General features: G+C 44.6%; 1 protein-coding gene across 2 annotated transcripts in view; it reads left to right on the plus strand.

Annotated features, from left to right (window-relative positions):
- Nucleotides 1-23303, plus strand: part of mgat4c (mgat4 family member C) — a 178000-nt gene that overhangs the window by 67163 nt on the left and 87534 nt on the right. For both annotated transcript variants that reach the window (XM_023986036.2, XM_023986037.2), the window contains exon 2: nucleotides 12343-12407. The gene's annotated coding sequence lies outside the window, so the exon portion shown is untranslated. The remainder of the gene's footprint in view (nucleotides 1-12342; nucleotides 12408-23303) is intronic.

The following is a 23303-nucleotide window of genomic DNA, read 5'->3' on the forward strand; positions in this document are numbered from 1 at the left end:
GCTCAAGCTCAGGGCGAGGTCCCCACCCCACCAGAGTCAATCCCAGCTTATATCTCCCCCTACAAATGACACCCTCATATTACCCCCACTTAATCTTTTGGGTACATCGACACAAGGGGCAGCACCGGGATAAGGGCAACACCGGGATGAGGGACGGCAGCTCCGGGCTGAGGGACGGCAGCTCCGGGCTGAGGGACGGCAGCTCCGGGCTGAGGGACGGCAGCTCCGGACTGGCTGGCGGATCCTGGCTGGCTGACGGCTCTGCTGGTCATGGCTGGCTGACGGCTCTGCTGGTCATGGCTGGCTGACGGCTCTGGCTGGTCATGGCTCGCTGACGGCTCTGCTGGTCAGGCTCGCTGACGGCTCGGGCTGGTCCGGTCTGGCGGAAGGCTCTGCTGATCCGGTCTGGCGGAAGGCTCTGGCTGATCCGGTCTGGCGGAAGGCTCTGGCTGATCCGGTCTGGCGGAAGGCTCTGGCTGATCCGGTCTGGCGGAAGGCTCTGACTGATCCGGTCTGGCGGAAGGCTCTGGCTGATCCGGTCTGGTGGAAGGCTCTGGCTGATCCGGTCTGGCGGAAGGCTCTGGCTGATACGGTCTGGCGGAAGGCTCTGCTGATCCGGTCTGGCGGAAGGCTCTGGCTGATCCGCGTCTGGCGGAAGGCTCTAGCGGCTCCTGTCTGGCGGACGCTCTAGCGGCTCCTGTCTGGGGACGGCTCTTGTAGGCTCATGGCAGACGGGCGGCTTTGCAGGCTCATGGCAGACGGGCGGCTTTTGCAGGCTCATGGCAGACGGACAGTTCAGACGGCGTAGGGCAGACGGGCAGTTCAGGCGCCGCTGGGCAGACGGGCAGTTCAGGCGCCGCTGGGCAGACGGGCAGTTCAGGCGCCGCTGGGCAGACGGGCAGTTCAGGCGCCGCTGGGCAGACGCAGTTCAGGCGCGCTGGCGACGGGCATCAGGCGCCGCTGGCAGACGGGCAGTCAGGCGCCGCTGGGCAGACGGGCAGTTCAGGCGCCGCTGGGCAGACGGCAGACTCTGGCCGGCTGAGACGCCACTGTAGGCCTGGTGCGTGGTACCGGAACTGGAGGTACCGGGGCTAATGACACGCACCTTAAGGCTAGTGCGGGAACAACAACAGGCCACACTGAGTTTCTCCAAAGCGCACTATATGCCTGGTGCGTGGTACCGGACTGAGGGCACGCACCTCAGACGAGTGCGGAGAAATAACATGTGTACAGGACTCAGGAGACGCACAGGTGGCTTAGTGCGTGGTGCCGGAACTGGAGGCACTGGGCTGGAGACACGCACCATAGGGAGAGTGCGTGGAGGAGGAACAGGGCTCTGGAGATGCACTGGAAGCCTGGTGCGTGGTGTAGGCACTGGGGTACTGAGCTGGGGTGGGAAGGTGGCGCCGGATATACCGGACCGTGAAGGAGGACACGTGCTCTTGAGCACCGAGCCTCCCCAACCTTACCAGGTTGAATGGTCCCCGTAGCCCTGCCAGTGCGGCGAGGTTGAATAGCCCGCACTGGGCTATGCAGGCGAACCGGAGACACCACCTGTAAGGCTGGTGCCATGTACGCCGGGCCCGAGGAGACGTACTGGAGACCAGATACGTTGGGCCGGCTTCATGGCACTCGGCTCGATGCACAACCTAGCCCTCCCAGTCGGCAAGGTGGAATAGCCCGCACTGGGCTAAGCACGCGTACTGGGGACACGTGCGCTTTACCGCATAACACGGTGTCTGACCAGTACGACGCCCTCTTACTCCACGGCAAGCCCGGGGAGTTGGCTCAGGTATCCAACCCGGCTTCGCCACACTCCCCTTTACCTCCCCCAAGAAAATTTGGGTGTTACTCACGGGCTTCCAGCCACTCTGCCTTGCCTTTGCCTCATAAAACCGCCTCTCCGCTTTCGCTGCCTCCAGCTCCGCTTTGGGACGGCGATATTCCCCTGGCTGAGTCCAGGGTCCTTTGCCGTCCAGGATCTCCTCCCACGTCCATGAGTCCTGTTTACTTTGCCGCTGTTGTTGGTTCCGATCATGCTGCTTGATCCTGTTGTGGTGGGGAATCTTTGTTTCGTTTTGCCTTCTTCAATAATAAAGAGAAGATGGCTTATTTTCCTCATGCTGCGTTTTGGTCCGAATCTCTTCCACAAGATCGTGACATTAATGGTGAGCTAATTACAGAAAATAGCTTATGGTTGTAATTGTGACAAAATAAAAGCTGGGCATTCTACCAGAGAATTTTAGAACTTGGACACTGTCTCATTGTCCTAACGTTATATATCCTAATTTGACTTTGGTGCAGGTCATGTTGTTCTTCACATTTCCATCTCTGGTTAACACACACTATATCAAATCAAATCTAAGTTTATTTGTCACATGCACAGGATACAGAAGGTGTAAACTGTACAGTGAAATGGTTACTTGCATAGTGTTCTATGTCTTTTGTTTAGAAATGGCACTAGCTAGCTAAACAATTAACCATAATCCCAACTCATAACGTTACTACCCTGCATGAATCTGAAGGTAGCTAACCAACTAGGTTCAATGTTAGCTAGCTAGCTAACATTAGGCTATAACTAGCAATGCAAATGGCTCTGAGATACAAATATTATTACTGCACAGATAATACACGTATCATTAGCTAGCGAGCCAGCCAGCTAACATTAGCTAGCTAGCTAACAGTACCCTTTAACTTGCAATGAAACTTTCTTTCTGACAAAATGAGAACTGTATAATATCTGAAAATGTAGCTAGCTAGACTCTCTTACCCGTAAAGATGGATGAACTCTTCTCCCACTCTTTCACGAATGCCATGGTTGCCCTTAGTTTGAAGACGTAATCTGGAGACAGGTGTTTTATACAATAGCCTTCTGTGTGTTCTCTTTTCGACTCCCCTATCATACTTTGCTTCCACCGGGCATTCCACTGATTTTAAAACCCGATCCTCCAGAAAGTGGAGGGCAACACTTTTGCAGTTCTTCGTGATATAAAAAAAATCTGCATTAGAAAGGATGGCCTACACATACTGAGCAGATCATGTTATAGACAGAAGCGTCCTACATGGCAGACCAATCCAAACTCATCTCTCGGCATATCCAGCCCATCCATTATCTCAGCAAATCATGGCTAGCTGGAAGGTTCCTGACTTTTTCCATGGCTACACCAACTAGGCTCGTAATGTAACAATTTTATTTATATTTACAGATGGCATACAAGTTTGTTAGTAAGGCACATGAAAGTTCACATGTTCGAGAAGGCATTTCTGCCAAGAAATGCATTTTGATAAAAAATGTATGTTAAAATATCTCTCCTGTGAAGTGCTGACGTATGACATACGTCTAGTTTCCTGAACCGAGTCACATGTAGTAATTTACTGTAACAGTTTCACCACGTATGGCCTAACCCTAGATGTTAAACTAATGATGATGTATGAACCTGTATAGACATCAGCCAGGGTTTCAGACCTCTGTTCCGTCCTGTTCTTTTCAGGCAAAAGTCATGCTGCTCGGTTAGAGAGATCAACAGCTGTAGTGTTGTACCTGTATACGTGATTATATGTGACTCACCACCTGGATTTGGTCTTATGTAGCAAATTCGAAATTGTGTTTTTTACATTGGATAAAAGTAGAGACTCAGAGCTACAAAATGTTATACCACACACTGCATTTTTGAGGAACAATGGGAAAGTAATTCTGCTTTGAAAGTTGATAAACTTGTAAACTCACTTTTGAGAAAATGGCCTTTGAATGTTTTGGTGTCTAGTGAAGATCTCTTCTTTGTCTACATTCAGTATCGTTCACCCCCTCTTAAGCTTTAGCCCCACCCATCTTGCTTCGCTCTTGGAGCGTTTACATCGCAGACTTGACGCTCTGGCCGATGATTTGTTTACCTCTAGATAGCTTAACCAGCTTTTCTGGCAACAATTTCATTACACTTTTTTGCCGACATTTACTGACACCAGTCATATTCAATGGGTGTAATAACATCATACATGTAACGTTAGCTAGGGAGCCAGCCAGCTAACATTTGCTAGCTAGCTAACAGTACACTTTAGCTTAAACATGTAGCTAGCTAGCTAGGTAAACAATGAACCTAGCTAGGTAAACAACGTGTAAGATCACACATGTCACGTAACGTTAGCTAATGAGCCAGCCAGCTAACGTTAGCTAGTTAAACAACAATGAACATTGTGCCAAATCATGTCGTTACTACCCTGCATGAATCTGCTGGGAGTTAACCAACCAGGTTCAATGTTAGCTAGCTAACATTAGGCTCTAACTAGTAAAGCAAATGACTTTGGGATACGAATAATAACGTGATACATGTGACGTTAGCTAGGGAGCCAGTAGCTTACAGTACACTTTAGCTTAAGACATGTAGCTAGCTAGCTAGGTAAACAATGAACTTAGCTTGGTAAACAACGTGTAAGCTAGCTAGCTAACAGTACACTTCAGCTTGAAATTAAACCACTTCCTGTCAAAATTAGAAATGTGTAATATCTGAAAATGTAGCTAGCTAGACTGTCTTACCTGTATACATCCTCATGCATGATGGACGCGTCTTCCTGCCATGCCATGGTTGCCCTTAGTTTGAAGATGTAATCCGGAGACAGGTGTTTTCTCCATCTCTTTAGCTATCATATTTTGATTCCACTGATTTCAAAACTCGATCCTCCAGAAAGTAGAGAGCAACACTTATGCAGCTCCACTACACAATACATAAAAAAATCAGCGTTCGACAGGCTTACCAACACAGACTGACCAGCTCATATAGACAGAAGCCTTCTATATGACAGACCAATCCGAACTCCTCTCTTGGCATGTCCAGCTCACTCATTATCTCAGCCAATCATGGGTAGTGGGAAGGTTGCTGACTTTTTCTGTGGCTTAACCAACAAGGCTCGTAATTGAATTTTTTTATTCATTTTTACATATGGCATACAAGTTTGTAATAGAAGGCACATGAAAGTTTACAGGCATTTCTGCCAAAAAAACGCATTTTGATAAACCTAACCCTAACCCTAACCCTAACCCTAACCCTAACCCCAAAATACGTTAAAATGGCTCTCCAGTGAAGTCGTGACTTGCAATATTCGCCTAGTTTCCTGAAATGGGTCACTAATAACAATGTACTATTGTTATTAACTGTATTTCATTAACCTCATTGCATTAAACTGTATTTACTGGAATGCTGTACCACTATACTGCTTTGGCAATATCTACAAATTGTATTTCATGCCAATAACGCAATCTGAATTTGAATTTGATCTTAACAAGCCAAAGAGACTACCTCCAGAGAGGTAGACAGAGAGAGACAGATAAAGCGACAAAGGAAAAGAGAGCGAGGAAGCAGTAGATCATTTGGAGAAATGAATGAATAAGTTGGAGGCGATGTCGACGCTGGTGATCCTCACAGCACTGAGACATTATTGATTTCTAAAGAGAAAATGCATTCTTTATGCACCCAGAGAGCTTATCTTTCTCCTAGTTGCTTTGTCTAGCCCAGCCCAGCCTAGCCCAGCCTAGCCCAGCCTAGCCTAGCCCAGCCCAGTAGCAGCGCCGGTGGTCTAGCGGGGGCTGGTGAACAACACTGGCATGTCTCCACCATCTGCTCCTTTTAACAGAAAGCTGTGAATCAGCTCTTTAATTTCTGAAGGAGGGGAGTGCAGCGCATCCCCAAAGCTCTTTATCTGCAGGGATGGAAACAGCAGAGAATCAAAACGGAGATGGAAATCTCCATAGATAACCAAAGAAATGAAGCAGGGCTCACTGTTAGTGCTCATGGCAAGGCTATGTGGTAAACAGGGTAAACCTAACTTTTTGGGACTGAACTTGCAGTTGTTATCAGGTTATTATACATTCTAATGGCCTGGGTGGAATTTCTCGCATGGGTGGGCAAGGTTTTATCAAACAGATTTTTTTGCACCATCTGAAAATGTTTACCTGGAATATTGAATGCAGTAATGTAATCTGTGTGTGTGTGTGTGTGTCAGGTGTGTGTGTGTGGCTCTGTGTGTGTGTGCGTTAAGGTGAAGCTACCATCCTGGGAGAGTGTGTGTTGCCTGCCTCGGTGCTGAGGGATAGCGTTGCAAAGTTATCAGCTCTTTTCATTTCTGGGTTGACACTGTCAGTGAAGGATTTGGAGGTGAGGTGAGTAGCTGTGGATTAAAGATCATATCAAAGCCAGGAAGGGGGAGATAGGGGGTGAAGCTGCAGTTCCTGGAGATGGGGAGAGAGAGAGCACCAAGTTTCCTAGTTGATCAGAGTTGCAGGGTGGCAGAGACTGTGATGAAGATTGTTGCAAGGTGTGTGGTACGTGCATCAGAGAAATAGAATGTATGGCTTTTACATTCAAGGACATCGAGAAACACTACTTTACTTAACTGGGGGAAGTTGCTGTTGTTGGAGGGTGTATAGCAACAACCAACAAAACAATAACAACTCGACTTCTAAAGATATTGTGAGGGAGTTTTGTGAAGGAGTGCATCTTTGGTGCGACAGAAGAAATCCATTTTAATGTTTGAGCTTTACAGGGTTTAGAGAATGAAGAAATGTGTTCCCCTTGGATAGCCATATCCAAGAATCGCTTAGCAATGAGACGATTAAGTGCACACATTAATCCAGAAGTCAGAGCAATCTTGTAATCCACTCAGTATGCTAATTGCCTTTTCTTTTCCAGCAAAGGAGTTTACAGGCCATTAAATGGCACTGAGCAGTTGACAAAGGATAGCCAACATGTTTCTCCACCCACTCTCTCTCTCTATTTCTCTCTATTGCTCTATTTGTCGTTCTCTCTCTCTCTCTTTCTCTTGGTCGTTCTCTCTCTTCTCTCTCTCTCGTTCTCTATTTTTCTCTCTCTCTCTCTCCTTGTTCTCTTTTTCCTCATTCTCTCTCTTTCTCTCTTTCACACTCCTGCTCTATTTCTTACTTGGATGGGAGCTGTTGCACACCCAGACTTCAATTCCCTCAATCTTCTAGGAAAAATACAGAATTGGTATTAGGTATCCCATGTCCTGATCAAATAGCATGGTTGCACTTAAGATTCTGACATTTCTCTTTGGAACACTTTGAGCTTCAAGGACTTGGGAGAGGTTTCTGCGGAGTGTGGACAGTGTTTCCCACAGCTCTGAGGTTGTAACCAGGGATTTTTCTGCTATTGAAATCCTTGGGAGGTGCCAGGTTTCCTCCAGACGTGACGCTTGGCATTCAGGCCAAAGAGTTCAATCTTGGTTTCATAAGACCAGAGTATCTTGTTTCTCATGGTCTGAGAGCCCTTTAGGTGCCTATTGGCAAACTCCAAGGCTGAAATGTGCCTATTACTGAGGAGTGGCTTCCGTCTGGCCACTCTACCATAAAGGCCTGATTGGTGGAGTGCTGCAGAGGTGGTTGTCCTTCTGGACGGTTCTCCCATCTCCACAGAGGAACTCTGGAGCTCTGTCAGAGTGACCATCGGGTTCTTGGTCACCTCCCTGACCAAGGCCCTTCTCCCCCGATTGTTTAGACGGCCAGCTCTAGGAAGAGTATTGGTGCCACAACTTTGGAAGTATGCTTTTGGTCATTATCCATTTGGAAGACCCATTTGCGACTAAGCTTTAACTTCCTGACTGATGTCTTGAGCCGTTGCTTCAATATATCCACATGATTTTCCTACCTCATCATGCCATCTATTTTGTGAAGTGCACCAGTCCCTCCTTCAGCAAAGCACCCCACAACATGATGCTGCCACCCCCGTGCTTCACGGTTGGGATGGTGTTCTTCGGCTTGCAAGCATCCCCCTTTTTCCTCTAAACATAACGATGGTCATTATGGCCAAACAGTTCTATTTTTGTTTCATCAGACCAGAGGACATTTCTCCAAAAATTACGATCTTTGACCCCATGTGCAGTTGCAAACCGTAGTCTGGCTTTTTTATGGCGGTTTTGGAGCGAACCAAACTTGTGGAGGTTTACAATTTTTTTCTGAGGTCTTGGCTGATTACTTTTGATTTTCCCATGATGTCAAGCAAAGAGGCACTGAGTTTGAAGGTAGGCCTTGAAGTACATCCACAGGTACACCTCCAATTGACTCAAATTATGTAAATTAGTCTATCAGAAGTTCCTAAAGCCATGACATAATTTTCTGGAATTTTCCAAGCTGTTTGAAGGCACAGTCAGCTTAGTGTATGTAAACTTCCGACCCAATGGAATTATGATACAGTGCATTATAAGTGAAATAATCTGTCTGTAAACAATTGTGTCATGCACAAAGTAGATGTCCTAACCGACTTGCCAAAACTATAGTTTGTTAACAAGAAATTTGTGGAGTAGTTGAAAAACGAATTTGAATGATTCCAACCTAAGTGTATGTAAACTTCCGACTTAAACTTTCTACTGAACTAAAATATAAATGCAACATGTAAAGTGTTGGTCCCATGTTTCATGAGCAGAAATAAAAAGATTCTAGAAAGTTCCCATATACACAAAAAGCTTATTTCTCTCAAATGTTTTGCTCAAATTTGTTTACGTCCCTTTTAGTCAACATTTCTTCTTTTCCAAGATAATCCACCCACCTGACAGGTGTGGTATATCAATAAGCTGATTAAACAGCATTATCATTACAGAGGCGCACCTTGTGCTGGGGACAATAAAAGGCCACTCTAAAATGTGCAGTTTGTCACACAACACAAGGCCACAGATGTCTCAAGATTTTAGGGAGCGTACAATTGGCATGTTGTCTGCATGAATGTCCACTAGAGCTGTTGACAGAGAATTTAATGTTAATTTCTCTACCATAATGTCGTTTTAGAGAATCTTTTAGTACGTCCAACTGACCTCACAACCGCAGACCATGTGTATGGCTTCGTGTGGGCGAGCGTTTTGATGATGCCAATGTTGTGAACAGAGTGCCCCGTGGTGGCGGTGGGGTTATGGTATGGGCAGGCATAAGCTAAGGACAAGAAACACAATTGCATTTTATCGATGGCAATTTCAATGCGCAGAGATACCGTGACGAGATCCTGAGGCCCATTGCCGTGCCATTCATCCGTTGTCATCACCTCTTGTTTCATCATGATAATGCACAGCCCGTGTCGCAAGGATCTGTACCCAATTCCTGGAAGCTGAAAATGTCCCAGTACTTCCATGTCCTGCATACACACCAGACATGTCACCCATTGAGCATGTTTGGAATGCTCTGGATCTACGTGTACAACAGCGTGTTCCAGTTCCCACCAATATCCAGCAACTTCGCAAAGCCATTGAAGAGGAGTAGGACAACATTCCACAGGCCACAATCAACAGCCTGATCAACTCTTTGCGAAGGAGATGTGTCGCACTGCATGGGGCAAATCATGATCACACAAGATATTGACTGGTTTTCTGATCCACGCCCCTACCATTTTTTTGGGTATCTGTGTCCAATACAAATACAAATACAGATGCATATCTGTACTCCCAGTCATGTAAAATCCATAGATTAGGGATTCATTTATTTATTTAAATTGACTGATTTCCTGATATGAGCTGTAACTCAGTAAAAGCTTTAACATTGTTGCATGTTGCGTTTATAGTTTTTTTCAGTATATTTTGTTTAGAAATATATATTTTATTTTATTATATATATATACAGTATATAAAAAAATATATATATTTTCGGGATGGTAAAATGTTTTCAGTGTAAACTTAAACGACTAAAAGCAAATATAAGGTATGTACGAAAGATAATGGACCTATATATATTTTTATAATATAATCTTTGAAAACTAACAATCACTATAATAAAGCTAGACAGTCAGGGAGAATTAAAAATTAAAAATTCCAAACCAATGGATTTAGCAGAATAGATTTATTATGTTTGAGCAAAAGAACACAGCATTAACCATGTCAAAATGCATAGAATTCCAAGAAATGTGCTTAAAAACTGCAACATTTGTTTCAGCTGCATGGCAAATTCAAAAATGTATCTACACTGCCAAGATGGGGGCCTCTAAAATTTGATGTGAAATTCAGCCACGGTCCGACTGCTTCCCCGCCCCATGAGACACCCACCACCTAGACCCTTTTTGGTTCAGAAAACCCATGGTAACTTTGGTCTGTATCTGACCGCAGTACAATTTATGAAAGAGAAAGAGAGCTAATGTCTCCTACTATCCCACTCTTTCTCTTTCTCCCATTGTCCCACTATAACTCTCTCTCTCAGCACTCTGTCCTACTCTTTTTCTCCTTCTCTCTCCATACACGAGAGGTTTACTAAGGTAAAGTGCACCATTCGCACTGCACCTCTGCCTGCGTACTACTATGTGGTCTGCAAGTGGCCTCCCTCGGCAGCATTGAGTCGACATGATGGATGTTGTTTCAAACCAGGTTTCTCGCTACACTGATAAAACAAACGTGTCAAAACAAGCTGGCTGGCATTGTATGCAGATAACGATAGTCACAGATTATGATACGATTTGTGCTTTTTGTTAATTTGTGGTGCCAACTGCCAGGGAATGTGACGAATGACTTAAAGTGACAATGCCGGCATGAAGCCTAAACTGCAAATGTGCTCGGTAATGACCAGAGTGTGTTTTGGAGATGCCACTAATGAGTGTGGCCATTAGGCACAAATTACGTTATAAAACCTGGGGAGTTAGGGCTGTTAGGGCTGAGTTAGGGCTGTGCTGGCTGAGTTAGGGCTGTTAGGGCTGAGTTAGGGCTGTGCTGGCTGGGAGAAATGGCTGCCTGGGAGTTACACCTCTCCATGGATTTATTGGATGACCTCCATGATCATAAACTGGTTGTCTCTCATATTCATCAGAAACGAACAGTTTCAATACAGGCCAAAAAAGAGAGAGATAAGAGATACTGAAGCTAGCAGGAGCCAATGTTTGTATTTGTTGGGTTCTCCTGTGCAGGGAGCTTACTTCCTTTTGTGATCTCTGTACTGTAATCTAAGCTTTGTCATACATCACATGATCACCTCAGGGTATCTTTTAGCATCTGGAGAGGTGGTGCTAGGTCACGATGTGATGCTCTCTGGCTCCAGGAAGGGAAGGCAGGTCCACGGTGTGTGTGGGTGGGGGTTGGGAGGTAGGGAGGTGGGGCAGTTGGAGGTTGTGTGTGGGTGGATGGATGAAAACCCAACGTCTCTGCGACTGCTCACTGAATGGAAATCAGGATAGACTCGAAGATGGGGGAGGGAGGAGAGTAAAATTTATGAACACGGGCTAAACCGAAATGGATAGTTAAAGGTATGTTCTATTTTTCAGTGGTCCTGAATATTGAAAGGGGGAAAGATATCTCTCTTAACCATCAGACATATCAGAATAATTGAATCCACTCAAAAGGAAAATGTGAAGTAATTTGGTTTTGTTACCATGAATGATCTTGTTCTAGGGATGCACTTACAGTTGTATTTTACAAAGATGATTCCAATTTTCCTAAGTAATCCCAGCAAACCAACGTTCTGTGAATGTTTCTAGTTCATTAGGTTGCCCAAAAAGTCCTAATAACACAAAAACTGTCAAGTTGTACTGATGATTGTACAACGATTGTATAAAACCTTCACTATGTTGCAAGAACATTCCCAGAACACATTTTGTTATTACATGACCTATTAAGATCCTTAGGGGAATGTTCTGTGGTGGTTGTTATAGATGTAGTGCACAGCATTTTTGGTGAATGTTAGGATAACATTCCAAGGATATTTAATTTAACCCCCCCCCCCCCCCCCAAAAAAAAATATGTTTTTAGGATGTTACCATCTTAATGTTAGATAAAACCCTAACTAGAACTTCATGTGAATGTTAGCTAATGTCCTGCGAATGTTCCTGGTTTTCTGGGATTATACTCAACTTGTTTTTCCTGTGTTATTACTGTATGGTTGCATACCAGCTAAAGCACCATTTTAAAAGGTTGGACAGAGCTTAGAGATGTGTTCTTAACTCATTTGCCTGGTTAAATAAAGGTTTAATAACAAAATAAAAAAGTTTAAAAACAAGGCTGAAAGACCAACCGAAGGGAAGATCAAACAACTCTGAAAATTAGGTCATTTCCACACATCCTTTGATCTGTCCATTTTTCATGTAGGAGACGAATGGCGTACAGAGGGATCTATCATAGCGACCAGCTTTAAGCCCCCAAAATTACAAACAAACTAAAGGCGAAGGATCGATAGAGAGTGTCTCATGGAATGATGAACTGGCACTTCGGGGTGGGGGAAAATCAATGTCTCTCACTCTCTTTCTTCTCTCTCTTTCTCTCCCTCTCTCTCTCTCTTTCGCACCACCACACACTAGTGTTTTACTGTGTGTTTACTGAGTCTGTGTGGGTTTTCTTACCACAGTGATTTAACATCCAAATGTTTATTTTTCCCTCTTCCAGCATCGACACTTTGACCTGTGAGAGAGAGGAGAGTCCTATAATGGCCCATAGGATAAGCAGTAAAAGTAAGTACATCAGGATGGATTTACTATCTTAGTGACCCACTCCCTGGTCTCCATACTGTGGTTCATTAAAAGTGTGTTTTAAAATGTATACTGTATGTTGATCAATACTGCATTACAATTAGGGCTGTGATGGTCATGGAATTCTGGATGACGGTTATTGGTCAGCCAAATGACCGTGGTCACCGTTATAATAATTTGTATAGCTCCTGACTGCATGTGCTGCTGCAGAAAGGAGGCATTACCTAGGCAACCAAAGACTCATTTGCTACAACACCTTGCTTGTTTCAGCAAGGAGAAACTAAGTTCCATCATGTTGTAAAGAGTTCATGTAACCGTGGAAATGGACTCAACCGCAAAAATGCCCGGCCGTCCCTTCTTCACTCAGCTATTCGTCCAGTTTGCGGTTTCTTTTATTTTCATTACGGTCTTCATCCATAATTGTCAGTTAGACGATTATACGGTAATTCTTCCAGCCTTAATTACAATCTTTAAATCTCCGCATTTAACATACGAAATACAGCTGAAAGGAAACAGGGAATGCTATGTAATGTAAGAAAATGGCTGACCGTGAGACGGGGACGTATACAGTATTATCTTGTAGGATTTTCCTGGCTACTATAACCACATTATGATCTGTCATGTGGTAGAGGAAAGACCTAGTAGCTCTGTGAATATCTATGTTTCCTGTGAGAGATGTGGCTGTATGTAAAGGGAGCGGTACTTTACCACCTTGATAACTGTCAGGAGACACATTATACAAAAAAGCTCTGCTCAAGTGTGTGTGTGTGTGTTTTTGTGTATGTGTGCTGTTCTATATGTTTGGAATATTGCTGCATCCTCGGTGTGTGTTTGCCTGTGTGTGTGTGTGTGTGTGTGTGTGTGCTCCCTACTCAATGTACTCGTGTGATATTTGTGTGTGCCGACTGTTTGTGTGCCCGTGTGTGTGTGCACCTATAGTATGTGTGTGCGTGCGTGCGTGCGTGCATGCTTATGTGTGTTTGTTTGCTGAATGTTTCTTTGCCTATGCGTCTATGTGCGTTTGTGAGTGATTGAGTGAGTGTGTATTACTCGTTTGTGTGGTACAGTATTTGTTTCTGTGTGTGTCGGTCATGGGCGTAGCCTGGTTTCTGGCAGCAGTGTGATGTGGGCAAAAGCTCCAGTTCCTTCGCAAGGCAGCGTTGTCAGCACTGGAGAGCTCCTCCTATGAGACCGCTCAAGTTCCCCCATGAGGCAGTGCTGTCAGCACTGGAGAGCTCCTCCTGTCATTCATGCCATCTGAAATTTGGGCTGTGAGATGAAGCAGGAGACAGGTATCCGTCGGAGGGCCTCTTTCTTCTCTGAGCCGGGGGAAACGAGGCGAGGAGGGCTGGTTTGTGGTGTGTGTGTGTCTGCGTGCGTGCGGGCGCGTGTGTGTGTGATGCTAGTGAAATATTCATACATGAGTGGGGTTTGACAATCTCCACTTGACACTTTCATACTCATTTTCATCTCTCATTGTTCATCACAACACTCCAGTGGAACACTGTACTCTTGACATGTATAGTAGTTGTTGGTTGCCTACAGTTTAACATGTAGTTATACAGTATGTTGTCATGACTGAAGTAAGAGTACCATATATAATTCAGTGTCTAGATACAGTATACAGTATGCAGGATAGTATCTATTCTGATGCCTAGTCACTTTACCCTGCCTTCATGTACACATCTACCTCCAATACCTCGTATTCCTGCACATTGATCTGGTACTTCCTGTATATAGCTCCATTCTTGTGTATTTTATTCCTCTTGTGTTACTATTTTAATTTGTATTTTATTTATTTTTGTACTCTGCATCATTGGGAAGGGCTCGTATGCAGGCATTTCATGATAAAGTCTAAACCCGCTGTATTCGACTCTTGTGACCAATACGATTTGATTTAGATTTTATATTCAGCATTTATTTTCATTTGTTTTATTTAACCTTTATTTTAACAGGGATGACATATTGAGACATCAGCCTCTTTTACAAATGCACCCTGCGTATAAAACATAAATATACACATCATACCCAAACTATATATATGTATTAAATTCCAAGATGGCGTAGCAGTCGGACGTGTGTTTTTGTCTTGTCCCTTCCTGTCCCTTGTAAACATAGTTTTTCCTTGTTTGTTTTTTCTCGTATATACAGTATATATATTTCATATTTTAATATCACTTTCTATCTACGGACTGAATATACTCTCCTGCAACCCGCCTCACCCAATGTGGTATGGATCTGCTATTTTATACTTAAGAACTCATCAACTCATCAAAAGCTAGCCAGCAAACTGGCTACCAGCTAACTGGCTACTAGTTAGCTATGGCCCGCTAGCTGTCTAAAGTACATCGGACTGTTAGCTTAAGAGGCCCATCGGACAAATTCTTTGGCCACTATTCCCACCATACGGAGCCCTGCTGATCCGTCGCCTGAACCGTCGCCTGAACCGGAACCCCAACAGAAGCTAGCCAGCTAACTAGCTACTAGCTAGTAGTCAGCTAGCCACTGCTAGCGGTCATCAGCCACCGCATGGACAACTCTCGCCAGTCTGCACAGCGCGACTCAAACCAGAGCAAATCGTACTTATTTTTCTCCATATCTCCGGATTCCTACCGCAAGCTCTGAACCGTTTTTTCTTTCTTCACCTGGATCACCTCAGCTAGCTAGCTGCTATTCGAGTGGCCACTCCTGGCTAACATCACTGTCCCGAAGCAATAACCAATTAGCCTGGAGCTAGCCTTGCTAGGCCCATCTCCCGGCTAGCCAATGAGGTCCATCAGCCACTACTTGGGCTACAATACCTCTTTTTGCCAACTGGCTTGGACCCCCGCCGACTCATCACGACTGGACCACTGACGTGATTCGCCCGCCGTCGCTTCGTCCCCTGAAATCCCATCCGCTAGCATGCTAGCTGTCCAGAGCACATCGGACGGTTAGCTTAAGAGGCCCACAGGACAAATTCTTTGGCCACTATACCTATTCTGCCAATTGGCCTGGTTTACCACACGGAGCCCTGCTGATCCATCTGCCACAACAGACTTTCTTCCGTCGCGACGTCCCTCCAAGGCCCTTCTATTAGCTTGCTAGCCCCGGACCACTAGCTGCCTGAAGCCAATCACTGGACTCCTATGATCACTCGGCTACACATGCCTCTCGCTAACGTCAATATGCCTTGTCCATTGCTGTTTTGGTTAGTATTTATTGCCTTTTTTCACTGTAGAGCCTCTAGCCCTGCTCAATACGCCTTATTTAACACTTTAGTTCCACCTACCACACATGCGCTGACATCACCTGGTTTAAATTATATTTCTAGGGCCAATATCTCTTTCATCGTCACTCTATGCACAGGTTTACCCTCACTGTATCCACATCCTACCATACCTTTGTCTGTACATTATGCCTTGAATCTATTCTACCGTGCCCAGAAATCTGCTCTTTTTACTCTCTGTTATGAACGTACTAGACGACCAGTTATTTTAGCCTTTAGCCGTAACCTTATCCTACTCCTCCTCTGTTCCTCTGGTGATGTGGAAGTTAATCCAGGCCCTGCAGTGCCTAGCTCCACTCCCATTCCCCAGGCGCTATCATTTGTTGACTTCTGTAACCGTAAAAGCCTTGGTTTCATGCATGTTAACATTAGAAGCCTCCTCCCTAAGTTTGTTTGATTCACTGCTTTAGCACACTCTGCCAACCCGGATGTCCTAGCCGTGTCTGAATCCTGGCTCAGGAAAACCACCAAAACCCTGAAATTTCCATCCCTAGCTGTAACATTTTCCGACAAGATAGAACTGCCAAAGGGGGCGGTGTTGCAATCTACTGCAGAGATAGCCTGCAGAGTTCTGTCTTACTATCCAGGTCTGTACCCAAACAATTCGAGCTTCTACTTTTAAAAATCCACCTCTCCAGAAACAAGTCTCTCACCGTTGTCGCTTGCTATAGACCACCCTCTGCCCCCAGCTGTGCCCTGGATACCATATGTGAACTGATTGCCCCCTATCTATCTTCAGAGATCGTGCTACTAGGTGACCTAAACTGGGACATGCTTAACACCCCGGCCATCCTACAATCTAAGCTTGATGCCCTCAATCTCTCACAAATTATCAATGAACCCACCAGGTACAACCTCAAATCCGTAAACACAGGCACCCTCATAGATATCATCCTAACCAACTTGCCCTCCAAATACACCTCTGCTGTTTTCAACCAAGATCTCAGCGATCACTGCCTCATTGCCTGCATCCGTAACGGGTCTGCGGTCAAACAACCACCCCTCATCACTGTCAAACGCTCCCTAAAACACTTCAGCGAGCAGGACTTCCAAATCGTCCTGGCCCGGGTATCCTGGAATGATATTGACCTCATCCCGTCAGCAGAGGATGCCTGATCATTCTTTAAAAGTGCCTTCCTCACCATCTTAAATAAGCATGCCCCTTTCAACATTTTTTGAAACAGGAACAGATCTAGCCCTTGGTTCACTCCAGACCTGACTGCCCTTGACCAGCTCAAAAACATCCTGTTGCGCTCTGCATTAGCATCGAATAGCCCCCGTGATATGCAACTTTTCAGGGAAGTTAGGAGCAAATATACACAGGCCGTTAGGAAAGCTAAGGCTAGCTTTTTCAAGCAGAAATTTGCATCCTGTAGCACAAACTCAAAAAAGTTCTGGGACACTGTAAAGTCCATGGAGAATAAGAGCACCTCCTCCCAGCTGCCCACTGCACTGAGGCTAGGAAACACTGTCACCACCGATAAATCCACTATAATTGAGAATTTCAATAAGTATTTTTCTACGGCTGGCCATGCTTTCCACTAGAGGTCGACCGATTAATCGGAATGGCCGATTAATTAGGTCAGATTTCAAGTCTTCATAACAATCGGTAATCGATATTTAATCGGTACCTTTATTTAACTAGGCAAGTCAGTTAAGAACACATTTCTATTTTCAATGACGGCCTAGGAACGGTGGGTTAACTGCCTTGTTCAGGGGCAGAATGACAGATTTTTACCTTGTCAGCTCGGGGATTCGTTTTTGCAACCTTCCGGTTACTAGTCCAAAGCTCTAACCACCTGCCTTACATTGCACTCCACGAGGAGCCTGAGTGGCAGGCTGACTACCTGTTACGCGAGGGCAGTAAGAAGCCAAGGTAAGTTGCTAGCTAGCATTAAACTTATCTTATAAAAAACAATCAATCTTAACATAATCACTAGTTAACTACACATGGTTGATGATATTACTAGTTTATCTAGCGTGTCCTGCGTTGCATATAATCGATGCGGTGCCTGTTAATTTCTCATCGAATCACAGCCTACTTCGACAAACGGGTGATGATTTAACAAGCGCATTTGCAAAAAAAACACTGTCGTTGCACCAATGTACCTAACCATAAACATCAATGCCTTTCTTTAAAATCAAAACACAAGTATATATTTTAAACCTGCGTATTTAGTTAATATTGCCTGCTAACATGAATTTCTCATAACTAGGGAAATTGTGTCACTTCTCTTGCGTTCCGTGCAAGCAGTCAGGGTATATGCAGCAGTTTGGGCCGCCTGGCTCATTGCGAACTGTGTGAAGTCCATTTATTCCTAACAAAGGCCGTAATTAATTTGCCAGAATTGTACATAATTATGACATAACATTGAAGGTTGTGCAATGTAACAGCAATATTTAGACTTAGGGATGAGATAAAATACAAAACGGTTCCGTATTTCACTGAAAGAATAAACATTTTGTTTTCGAAATGATAGTTTCCGGATTCTACCATATTAATGACCAAAGGCTCGTATTTCTGTGTGTTATTATGTTATAATTAAGTCTATGATTTGATATTTGATAGAGCAGTCTGAATGAGCGATGGTAGGCAGCAGCAGGCTCGTAAGCATTCATTCAAACAGCACTTTCGTGCGTTTGCCAGCAGCTCTTCGCAATTCTTCAAGCATTGCGCTGTTTATGAATTCAAGCCTATCAACTCCCGAGATTAGGCTGGTGTAACCGATGTGAAATGGCTAGCTAGTTAGCGGGGTGCGCGCTAATAGCGTTTCAAACGTCACTCGCTCTGAGACTTGGAGTGGTTGTTCCCCTTGCTCTGAATGGGTAACGCTGCTTCGAGGGTGGCTGTTGTCGATGTGCTCCTGGTTCAAACCCAGGTAGGAGCGAGGAGAGGGACGGAAGCTATACTGTTACACTGGCAATACTAAAGTGCCTATAAGAACATCCAATAGTCAAAGGTATATGAAATACAAATCGTATAGGGAGAAATAGTCCTATAATTCCTATATTAACTACAACCTAAAACTTCTTACCTGGGAATATTGAAGGCTCATGTTAAAAGGAACCACCAGCTTTCATATGTTCTCATGTTCTGAGCAAGGAACTTAAACATTAGCTTTTTTACATGGCACATATTGCACTTTTACTTTCTTCTCCAACACTTTTTTGCATTATGTTATTATGTTTTTGCATTATTTAAACCAAATTGAACATGTTTCATTATTTATTTGAGGCTAAATTGATATTATTGATGTATTATATTAAGTTAAAATAAGTGTTCATTCAGTATTGTTGTAATTGTCATTATTACAAATAAATAAATAAAAATATTGGCAGATTAATCGGTATCGGCTTTTTTTTGGTCCTCCAATAAACGGTATCGGCGTTGAAAAATCATAATCTGTCAACCTCTACTTTCCACCTGGCTACCCCTACCCCGGTCAACAGCCCTGCACTCCCCACAGCAACTCGCCCAATCCTCCCCCATTTCTCCTTCACCCAAATCCAGATAGCTGATGTTCTTAAAGAACTGCAAAACCTGGACCCCTACAAATCAGCCGGGCTAGACATTCTGGACCCTCTCTTTTCAAAATTATCTGCTGAAATTGTTGCAACCCCTATTACTAGCCTGTTCAACCTCTATTTTGTATTGTCTGAGATTCCCAAAAGATTGGAACACTGCAGCGGTCATCCCCCTCTTCAAAGGGGGAGACACTCTAGACCCAAATTGCCACAGACCTATATCCATCCTACTCTGCCTTTCTAAAGTCTTCGAAAGCCAATTCAACAAACAGATTACCGACCATTTCGAATCCCACCATACCTTCTCCGCTATGCAATCTGGTTTCAGAGCTGGTCATGGGTGCACCTCAGCCACGCTCAAGGTCATAAACGATATCATAACCGCCATCGATAAGAGACATTACTGTGCAGCCGTATTCATCGACCTGGCCAAGGCTTTCGACTCTGTCAATCACCACATTCTTATCGGTAGACTCAACAGCCTTTGTTTCTCAAATGATTGCCTCGCCTGGTTCACCAACTACTTCTCTGATAGAGTTCAGTGTGTCAAATCGGAGGGCCTGTTGTCCGGACCTCTTGCAGTCTCTATGGGCGTGCCACAGGGTTCAATTCTCGGGCCGACTCTCTTCCCTGTATACATCAATGATGTCTCTCTCGTTGCTGGTGATTCTCTGATCCACCTCTACGCAAACGACACCATTCTGTATACTGCTGGCCCTTCTTTGGACACTGTGTTAACTAACCTCCAGACGAGCTTCAATGCCATACAACTCTCCTTCCGTGGCCTCCAATTGCTCTTAAATGCAAGTAAAACTAAATGCATGCTCTTCAACCGGTCACTGCCCGCACCTGCCCGCCCGTCCAGCATCACTACTCTGGACGGTTCTGACTTAGAATATGTGGACAACTACTAATACCTAGGTGTCTGGTTAGACTGGAAACTCTCCTTCCAGACTCACATCAAACATCTCCAATCCAAAATTAAATCTAGAATTGGCTTTTTATTTCGCAACAAAGCATCCTTCACTCATGCTGCCAAACATACCCTCGTAAAACTGACCATCCTACCGATCCTCGACTTCGGCGATGTCATCTATAAAATAGCCTCAAACACTATACTCAACAAATTGGATGCAGTCTATCACAGTGCCATCTATTTTGTCACCAAAGCCCCATATATTACCCACCACTGCGACCTGTATGCTCTCGTTGGCTGGCCATCGCTTCATACTCGTCGCCAAACCCACTGGCTCCAGGTCATCTACAAGTCTCTGCTAGGTAAATCCCGCCTTATCTCAGCTCACTGGTCACCATAGCAGCACCCACCCATAGCACGCGCTCCAGCAGATATATCTCACTGGTCACCACAAATGCCAATTCCTCCTTTGGCCGCCTTTCCTTCCAGTTCTCTGCTGCCAATGACTGGAAGGAACTGCAAAAATCACTGTATGTGTCGAACTGCTGTGCTTTATCTTGGCCAGGTCACAGTTGTAAATGAGAACTTGTTCTCAACTATCCTACCTGGTTAAATAAAGGTCAAATAAAAAAAATAAAAATGAATGTAAAAACACAGTCATGGGAAGCACAAATACAACGTCACAAATCACCCAGAAAAACAGTTACCTTCATCCTCAAACAAGTTCCCAATCAATACTTTAAATTGCCCAAACACCACAAAACATTAATTTTGTTCCAGCAATACGATGCATTAAAAGTAAAAGCAGATTTACCTAGCTTGGTGGAGACCCTAGAAACCTCCATATTATATATAGGGTTCTATACCTTCAGGACCCCAATGCTATTGCTAATGTTATTCCAGATGGTTAAACTGATCCATCAAACAAAGTGACCAGGTTAGGCAGGCAAAATGCACCATTAAATCCAAATAAGATTCCACTCTCCAAATGGGGCTGAAGGTCTCAGAACACTTAATTCATTTCTACCAGATTAGTGGTGGAATATTCTCTAATGTCAATAACAGAAATGCTGCTCTCCTGACAGCAGGCCTCTTTTAATCCAAGCTACTCACAGTGAGACAGCATTGATTGCTGCTGCCATGCTCTGCATAATTCAGCCATGCTGCTCATCCTCATAGAGCGATAAAAATATTACCCTCAGGGGAAAAAGTCAACAGGAGAGTTAAAGTTGCAAATCATCACTTCATCCCCCTTTCTTTTTTTCTCCAGTAGCGTCTCCGTAGCTCATCATGAGGACGAGGCCCTATCTCCACGTTCTGCAGAAATATCAATATAGATTCATGAGTCTCCCTGAAGCAAGGTCCTCAGCTAATTAAATCTGTTATCACTTTGTAGTGTAAAAACAGCAGAGGGGGGCTGCATGTTGAAATGAGGGCCAGTAGAGTTTTACTTAACAAAGAAAGATAATTGGGTTCAGGGCCGTTCGTTCTCCTCATAAAACACAGAGGTTTCTACTCCCCATCAGGCTACTGATATCACAATTCTCCCTGAAGAGAGAGAGACAGAGACAAAGAGAGAGAGAGAGGGAGAGAGAGAGAGAGAGAGAGAGAGACCGAGAGAGACCGAGAGAGCGAGGGAGAGGGATCGAGAGAGAGGCACAGAGAGAGAGAGGGACGGAGAGAGCGAGAGCGAGAGAGGGGGACCGAGAGGGAGAAACAGAGAGAGAGAGAGGGAACGAGAGAGAGACACACAGATAGGGAGGGACTGAGAAAGGGACCGAGAGAGAGAGGTTACATGGAGGAGCAAGACACCGCCGTCAAGGGCACGACAGACAAGCACTCGTTTTGTCTTGAGGGTTTAAGTCAGTGGTGGAATGGAGAAGGTAATGGGATTCAGGGGAGCTCCAGACAGAGCTGGAATTCTAATGGAGGACAGAGGGAGGAGATACTCTCTGTAGGAGTGCATGAACTCCTTTCATCTCTGGGGTATGGTTCAGTCTATCAAGGTGCTGCATGTTTTAGTGCTGCTCTCGTATGACCCAGGTACTAGCATGCTCACACGTCTCACTTTGCTATTCACCTATACACCATCTTGTACCCAGCCGAACCGTAGAATTAAAATTAATATATTCTCAGGCAGATCACTCGCTCATGTTATGTGGACTGGCAGGCCTATTGGGTGAACAATTTGGACTGTTTGATTTGTGACACAATGAAAATGTGTACAACGACGTACTCTCTCAGACTCGACCTCTTTTATTAGGGTCCTTCGAGCCGGATAGGAACAGTACAAACTCCAGACATCATCAAAACGATGAGATGTTATTTTCCTTTGGGGTCACATGACAAGAAAACATAAACTCTCTCTGGAAGTATTCATCATCAGTGAGCTGAGCCTTCAGGTTGGCCCCTTCTCCTCTTCCATGTTACTGTATCTGTGTTACTCACATGTGTGCCCTTTCCCAGTGCACATCATCTAAAGGACTCAGACTGGGAGAGAGGAGAGGCAGGCCAACCACAGTATGTTGGGGTTATCCATGCCCTGGAGGAATGTCCATGGTGACCTGATTTCCTCCTGTTATGTCCCACATTTCCTGGGCCATTCGCTCTCCGATTCTCTAATCCACCTGATCCTGACCGCAACTGCCATTTTGTGCAAAATAAAAATGTAAATCAGAGAAATATTGAACTATCATGAGAACAATTTTGTGTTTACTCATAATCCATCTAACCTTAGACGTGAAGTGTTCTCGACTCCCTGTAGAGATGTCTGTAGATGTCTGTAGATGTCTGTAGATGTCTGTAGATGTCTGTAGATGTCTGTAGATGACTGTAGATGTCTGTAGATGTCTGTAGATGCCTGGTAGATTGTCTGTAGATGCCTGTAGAGTCTGTAGATGACTGTAGATGTCTGTAGATGCCTGCTAGATGTTCTGTAGATGGCTGTAGATGTCTGTAGATGCCTGTAGATGTCTGTAGATGTCTGTAGATGCCTGTAGATGTCTGTATATGTCTGTAGATGCATGTAGATGTCTGTAGATGTCTGTAGATGTCTGTAGATGCCTGTAGATGCCTGTAGATGTCTGTAGATGTCTGTAGATGCCTGTAGATGTCTGTAGATGTCTGTAGATGCCTGTAGATGTCTGTAGATGTCTGTAGATGTCTGTAG

This window comes from Salvelinus sp. IW2-2015, linkage group LG4q.1:29 (genome assembly GCF_002910315.2).
Source record: "Salvelinus sp. IW2-2015 linkage group LG4q.1:29, ASM291031v2, whole genome shotgun sequence".
Taxonomy (NCBI): Eukaryota; Metazoa; Chordata; class Actinopteri; order Salmoniformes; family Salmonidae; genus Salvelinus; species Salvelinus sp. IW2-2015.